The following is an 8,496-nucleotide window of genomic DNA, read 5'->3' as shown; positions in this document are numbered from 1 at the left end:
ATATTCGTTTTAAGTATGATTAAATAAACATATGTTTCCATAGTTTAGGACTTTAATAATTTTAGGTTGAAAAATACAGGCAAAGTGTAGATGTTTCTGAAGTGTACTATATTTTGACTTTAGGGGAACCTTGAACAAATAACATTGCAGCAGTATAGAATAATGTACACAGGTAAAAGAAAATACTTTTGTTGTTTGGTATACAGTATATATGGTGAACGGAAATATGTTTTACAAAATAAATAATTTTGTTGTTCATAGTACGAGGAACAGAACTGAAAAATTATAGTCATACTGAATACTTGATCTATAGAAAAATAGATATAGATTTACTACAGAGTTATTATCAACACAGAAAAGATTGTGTACGAGTTGTAGTAATTTTGAAATCATAATCAAAGGTGCTCCACAAGGTTCCATACTTGAACCTATGTTTTTTTTATATATTCATACATGACATTTTAGTGTAGTTGACAATAGTGCTATATAACATTTTTTTGATGACATCCCCTTATCCAAATGCCGGTTTTGATATACAGTAGGTTATAAAACATTTGCAAGGGATAGTCTAATTTAAAATGCTGGAATGGTTGTATAATAAAATTCATCATAGCTAAATCAGATAAGTTTGAAAACTTGCAACTGACAATGTAATGACTCCCATCTATTCTTTGCGGGCATTAAATAATGGACTTCATTAAACATAACCGTTTTATTTATTGTCATATAATCCACTCTATTAACACAATGTAGCATGAATAACAAAGGTATGCTGGTGTTCAATGAATGATTACAAATGATGACAGGTAAGTATAACTCCAAACTGAACGTGAACATCAAACGTAAACGGTAAAAAGCTGAAAGAACAAATAAAAACTCAATATAAAACCTATCAATCAAAAAGATTTGCCAAAACATACAAAAATACAAAGTTGGCTTATGACACTAATTGTGTTCCATACATTCACATAAAAAATACAAGTATTAACAATATATCAAGTTTGTAACATAACTGTGAGTCAAAACTGGTGTGTACAGCTTTTAATGTGTTGAAAACTCGACAAGTATCAAAAATTATGTATGCAAATTATGACACGAATTGCTTTCCGTACAATATCGAAATGAGGAGGGTGCTATGAATCATACAAAAATTACCAAAAAGGGTATTTGAATGTTTATAGAACATTTTTATAGTGTAAATTTTGTCTCTATGTGTTTACAAGTAATAACAAATGGTTGTGAAACAATAAAACAAATAATCTGGTGACGTGGCATATTTGTCATCATTGTCATTTACCCAACGTTTTATACGTCATCAAAACACAATACATGTTATATATGTTTACAATAAACAGTTCTTCAAATTGTCAATATGCTATAAACTTACACTGTGCCGGAATCTGGCAGATATATCAATACATGATGCTGAATCATCAACGTGAGCATGTAAATAAGGGGAAATTACAAAAGAGGGGAAAGTAACGAAGAAGATAGTAAATGTAAGTCAACTTTCGGAAACATCATGAAATAATTACGGACGAGTCAGTACAGACAAATATCGTACAAGAAATAGAATAGCATGTGAAAATTATGTAAAGCTACTTTGAGTTGTGTTAGACTACAGCATATATTTAGATACATATGTATCTGAGATTTGTAAGAAGGCCTCATCTTTATGTTCTTAAACGTATTGTAGATATCTAAAATAAAAAAATCTATGAGAGCCCGAAATTTTGATATCTCATATGAAGATCTTTAACACAAGTCATAACTTTCATCTCTTAAAGTTCGATTATTACGAGCAAAAGCAACTTTTAAAATATATTCAAAACGAGTTCATCGTAATAACATCATAAGATTTGTATTTTATTCGATACACAGCTGCAACAATTGTGGAATAACTACAACAGTTTTAGAAAAGAAAACAATGTTAACTAATTTACCTAACTTATTCACGGTCCTCTAGAATGCTAGAAGTATAAAAGAAGATTCTTACTACGACATATGTTCATAATTTATTTTAATATATGCATCAAATATTTGCCACTGAACGGTAAACAAAGACATTTTCTTCATTTTTCAAATAAACGTATTATGGAGACATGTTTAAGGAAGCTGGTTTGTCATGTTTTGGATTTTTTGTCCGATTTTCGGAATCCTCTGGTTTTATCCACTTGAATGCATTGAAAAAATTTGCCCGGTGACTCCCATTTTTCTTTTTGTTAATCATTTACATGTATAATGAAAAGTCATTTGTATTATAAGTCTTATAAAATTTTAATTACTTTTTAACAGTTTTTGAGAACTTCAACCTGTCAATGATAAGGCTATGCAAAGTCAAGAGAGAATATTTTCCCGCCAAAATTTCAATGACTTATATCTCGAAATCAAGCAAGGCGACCTGCATATTTAGTTTGCTTTTTGGATTCGTTAATTAATCCTCTATCAATATAAACTAGTGTTTTGAAAAGTTAATTACTTTGAAACTGAGAAGGGAGCTCCATTAAGAATCTAAAATCTAGAATAATACTGATGTATAAGTTTTTGGTATCAATATCAGTTTATAATGTAATGACATACATAGAATTGTCTTATAACTTGTTGTTACATGCATCTTTATTTCATTTATATGTTGTTTTAATTTTATAATTGTCTGTATTTGGATCACGCCTCTATTGTGCTCTTTTCAATAAAATATTGATTTGAATTGAATTGAATTAATAAAACTTATAATTAGATATACAATTATACCGAAAAGCCTATCTATCAAAATTCACGTAGAAAAAATCCAGTGTATATGCTTGGATTCGAACTCAAGACCTTTAGCATATCAAGCCACGACACGACCACTACACCAGGACGACTGAATACGAACTATCAGTAATTTAACATACTTAAAGGAGGCAAGATGTTTTTTATAAGTGGGGCGAGTTGGCAGACCTTTATTCAGTGGGGTTTAAACCCTTTTCGTTAATAAGTGAGTTGTCAGTGATTGTTCAGTTTGACTTTACACTTTTTCAAAAGTGGGGAGAGTCGGTAAACAAGAGTGGGGCGATTTTGTTCATAAAGTGGCGATATACAATGATATAGGTTGGGCCGATTGGTCAGTGGGGCGAGTTTACATTGTTTGATATCTACTCATCGTGTTCAGGGGTCAAAAAGGGTATAAATCATATAGTAATGTTTAAAGTATATTATAATGGTTGTGTGGCGTTCTAAACTAGATTTTATGAATTGTAAATGGTTTGTCGTCTAACCTAAAACAGCTGGGATGTAAAATATTTATCCCACTCGGCCATTGGGATGATCTTACACTGACAGACACACCGCGTCATCGTGGGATAACTATTAAGGAAATGAATTGTATAACTATGCAGATAACAATACATTGTCAAGAAAGACAAGATCTAATCGGAATAGTTAAACATTTGGGAGAGGAAAGTGTAGTTATAATTGATCGGCTTGCTAATAACAACATGAAAGCTAATCCGGATAAACTACAGGCTATTGCCATTGAGAATAGATAAAAAAAAAATGGATATTTATTTCAATTATGGATGGGAATAGCATTTTATGTGACACTGTGAGGTAACACTCCGAGGAGTCACAATGGATAATCAACTATTTTTAAAAGTTTCAAACGCATATTACGGAAATTTTTTTAAAAGCTTCAAGCTTATAATGGTAGTTAAATTCTGTTTTGCTGTCCACTTTACTACGGATAATCAAAGACTAGAAAATACGTAGCAGCAATTTAAATGGTAAAACGTTTGACTTGTTATTCATGAAGTTGAAACACTATGGGTTGAGTGAATCTGCTCTTAATTTACTAAATAGATACCGGACTCTAAGATAGCAATGTTTCAAAATTTGTCAAAGTATTAGTCAAATGCTTAAAATATATAAAATTGTAAGGGCTAGTTTTATTTCATCAATAAAAGTTATGAAACATATGTTTGCCCAGGTAATTTAAAGGCCACCCAGGTTATACCATTTTTTAAGAAAAACGTTCTGCCGGATATAAGAAATTATCTCCCAGTTAGTGTGTTTCCAAGTAGAATAATTTATTCAAATTTTAACGAACGTGCTTTTTTTATGAACTAGCTGTAATTTGTTTAAAGACATTTTAACCCTCTATTATCTGCATTTAAATCAAGATAAGGGTGTTAAACTACCCCCCATAAAGTTATTGAGGATTGGAACACACCGAAGAAGGCACTAGAGGCTAACAAATTTGTCCCAGCAGTATTGATCAGACTAATCGAAGGCATTAGACTGTTTGCTGTATGAAATATTATTATTTCAAACAAAAAAACGTAATAGTTTTAATGATTTATTACACGCAAGCCACTTGCTAAACGAAAATAGCGTGTAAAGATAAATAATATTTGCAGTAATTTTGTAATTATGTTCAAGGGTGCTACCAAGGTTCTGTACTTTGACCTTTGCTTTGAAAATACTAGTATTCATAAAGTTGATTTTAGTCTCTATTATTAATTGTTTTTGGCTTTTAACCAGCTGTCAGTAACTGCGAGTACTCTCAAATCGTATTTTCTTGTTAATTCGACCTATTGATACTGTTTATAATGTTTTTTGTTATTTTATATTTATATGGATCTTGTCTATATACCAGCTTTGATTATTTGGAATATTTTCTAATTTCACTTCTTCTTACTACATTTGTATAAACTTCAAGATTTACCATTACTTTTTTAAAACCGGTTTTTTTTCTAAAGTGAATACTTTCGAAGGGTTAAATATTTCGCAGTGGTGTCTTGACATGGCTTTGTTTGGACTTGTTTGTTTGCTTTTTGGCCTTGAATGTTTTTCCCTAATATTTTATTAACTATGCATTTGCATTCAGATATCGCAGATCAAATTTATTCGTTCATAGTGTTTAAATGTTCTTTTTTTGATTGAGTTAAGCCTGCCAAATGATATTTTATCGTGTGTTTTCTATGTTGTGATGTTATGCTATTGTTTCAGAAAAAGGGAGAAGGTTTGGATCCATTAAAACGTTTAATTTCGCTGCAAATGTTTGACAGTAGTTGTCGTTTGTTTATTTAATTTATACGTGTTTCTCGTTTCTCCTTTTTTTTAATTTTTATATAGATTAAACCGTTGGTTTTCCCGTTTGAATGGTTTTACACTAGTCATTTTGCGGCCCTTTATAGCTTGTTGTTAGGTGTGAGCCAAGGCTCCGTGTTGAAGGCCGTACATTGACCTATAATGGCTTACTTTTTTTTTTTAATTGTTATTTGGATGGAGAGTTGTCTCATTGGCACTCACACCACATCTTCCGATATCTTTGACATTTTTTGTTGAAGTTGACAATAGTGCTATATATATGTATGCTGAAGACAACATCTTTTCAAAATGCTTGTGCAAATCATTTAAGAATAAGATAAAGGTTCAGATAATGACCATATTCAATATGTATACAGGTTAATCGAATTAAATAAAAACATTATATACTACCTTTGAAAGCACGGGTGTCATTCGGTTTATCGAGAGAAATGGGCGTGAAAGAATATCTAACGGCGGTCAAGTATTGAGAGACGATCGTGAAAGTTCTGGTAACGGATCGTGAAAGGCATTTAATGTACATTTTAGTTCAGAATCTTTGAAAAAATCGCTAAATTTTCAAAACGCGGAACAAATCCGAACAAAAAAATATGTCTGTCAAAATGGTATATCTTCCTCAACATAACTGTGAAAGAAGATAAAGAAAATATGAAGTACTTTTTGAAAAAACACAAAAGGCGCAATGCGTGTCTATGAAATTAATTACAAATAACACGCTTTGTGTACCTATAATGGTCATATTTCAGAATATCATGATATATTTGAAATTTAATCTTTGGTCTATCTGATAGTACAATAAAATTAAAGTATGCTCTTCCATTAAAAGTGTTAATTTGTTTATGAAAACCTTGAATTTCTTGAATTTCCATCAAACTTGATCGTGAAAGATCAGGCAACGTATTTTTTCGATCGTGAAAGAAAATGCGTGACCAGACTTTATACTAGTAATCAGAAATCAGTATTTCTTTTACCATTTAATAAATCTGCAAGTGGTTGAAGCCTGTAACTATTTTGATAAGGATGAACATTAAAGCTATTATCTTTTTTTTTCTATTCATCACTTAACCTCGAAAGTTAAAAAAAAACAACTAATAACGTGTCTAAATAAGTGTGAACGATTCTCTTTGAATCGGTCTAGTGCACTTCAAGCACACAAACACTAGTTAGCCAATAATATGGATATGAAACGTTTAAACCAAAATGTTATCCATCAAACAAAAAATCATAGCAAAAACAGCACATTTCATGTGTAATATTGGATTGAACGATAACCAACATTTTGTGCAACAGAACTTTTTAAGTTCTTTATAAACAACGCAGATAAGGATTGATTTAACTTTATAGTACATATTATAGAATACCAAAGCGCAAATGCTGTAATGTCTTGATTGCTTTACTTATGATAGTATATTTGTTGAACGTCTATAATATAAAGGGTTTTACTAGAAGTGTCAAATGCGCTTAAGATTATCAATGTTTCATAAAAAGGGTCAAGGTCAGATGAACCATGCCATACAGATCTCTACAAATATCCCGTACACAAAATTAATGTGTTCCGATCTTTACAGTGCCTTAGAAACTGACAAATGTAAAAGTTGTGCTTAGCCAATTAATTCGAAACATAAGGTCAAAAGTATATGAACCCTGACCGACAGCCAGACATAGACATCTTTCTATCATTTAATAAATCAAACAAATTTGAAGTCATCATGGTCATATAAGAAACATGAAGACAGACATGTACACCATACACGAAACATATTGTCGCTATTGCATACATGTATATATTCAAAAGGCCAAACAACATAAAACAAACATTGCCGAATGATGCATGATAATGAGTTCAATGTTAGTTGAAACCTTGCACAAGTCGAAAATATACAACTCACAATCATAACAACAGACAGTTATCCTAAACTTAACGAATCTTCGATACGGACTTGACCCTCTAAAATGAATCTTCATCCATGAAATAGTTTTATAAATTGACCATAAACCCACTTATTCATGGTATGGTATCAATATTTCTGACCTGACACTACGTACTTTTTATTGCTTAATTCATTAGAATTTAATATGCAATGTTTCGGGTTCTTTCGGGAATAATCCCAGGTAAACCCTCATCAGAGGTCGACCTTTATATATTTATTTCGTATCTAGAGTCTGTAAAAAGACTAGCTACAACGTAGACATATATGCACGTGTAGTTAATAAATTAAAAAAACTGTTATGAAACAGTCACACATCTATCTATGATACTAGATACGAAATAAATATATAAAGGTCGACCTCTGATGAGGGTTTACCTGGGATTATTCCCGAAAAAAACCGAAACATTGCATATTAAATTCTAATGAATTAAGCAATAAAAAGTACGTAGTGTCAGGTCAGAAATATTGATACGATACCATGAAAAAGTGGGTTTATGGTCAATTTATAAAACTAGCATCAGATCTTTCACGATCCTTTTCACGATCTTCAAAAATGCGGTACGTGATCTTTCACGATCCAAAAAATCAATTTTGTGTGAATAGTTCTTTATTAACCAAGTTTCAGATTATATTTATACGAAATAACTATGAGAACCGTTTAATTAATTCAAATACAATGCCCTTATTTTGATAAAGGTAGTTTATCTAGTCGAATTTGTGAAAAAATCGTGTTTGTTTACATTTTTTATGTCATTGAAATGTCGAGAAGCATTCTGCCTTTTGTCGTTTTGTAATAACTGTGTACTTTTGAAACTGGATATTCTGACATACTGATCATAATGTTGAACCATTTTGACAGACAGTTTTATTTTGTCGTAAATGTGTCTGTGTAATTAATTAAATTAGAATATTTACTGACCTTTCATATGTCTTCTCGATTAAATTTCTTTCACGATCCGTTACCAGAACTTTCACGATCGTCTCTCAATACTTGACCGCCGTTAGATATTCTTTCACGCCCATTTCTCACGATAAACCGAATGACACCCGTGGAAAGGGAGTCCAGCGAGTAAAAAAACAAGCCTTAGAAAGAGAGATTTACAAGAAATCAATCAGGTTAACCATAACAAGTATTTATTAGAAAACAAGGCCCGTAGGCATTAGTCATCTTACACTTTAGTGTTTCTTAAGCTATGATTACACCATGAGTTCAATTAGTTTAAAAGTAAAATTCTTACAATGGTTCATAACTCAGGCCATCTGAAGTATGAAAGTTATCAAAACCTTTCCTTATTCACAGAATTAACTCGCGATTACAAATTTTTATTTTGAATATAACAATTCTTGACAGATCGAGGAACGATTTTTTTTGTGATGAGGGTTGTATATTAGGTCGGGTCCGTTTGAGTTTCAAAGAAATAAAAGTATGCACTGAGTAAACCAAGTTTGCAACATATTTGACGTTGACCTTAACTTACAA

General features: G+C 31.4%; 1 long non-coding RNA gene across 1 annotated transcript; it reads right to left on the bottom strand.

Moving 5' to 3' along the window:
* Positions 1–697: 697 nt before the first annotated feature.
* Positions 698–1,544, bottom strand: LOC139526110 (uncharacterized). The gene is made up of 2 exons (XR_011665133.1): positions 1,388–1,544; positions 698–857 (listed from the first exon to the last, which is right to left on the bottom strand). It is a non-coding gene; the product is annotated as an uncharacterized lncRNA (long non-coding RNA).
* Between the last annotated feature and the right edge of the window lie 6,952 nt (positions 1,545–8,496).

Source organism: Mytilus edulis, chromosome 6, assembly GCF_963676685.1.
Source record: "Mytilus edulis chromosome 6, xbMytEdul2.2, whole genome shotgun sequence".
NCBI lineage: Eukaryota > Metazoa > Mollusca > Bivalvia > Mytilida > Mytilidae > Mytilus > Mytilus edulis.
This window is presented reverse-complemented; position numbering and strand designations above follow the sequence as displayed.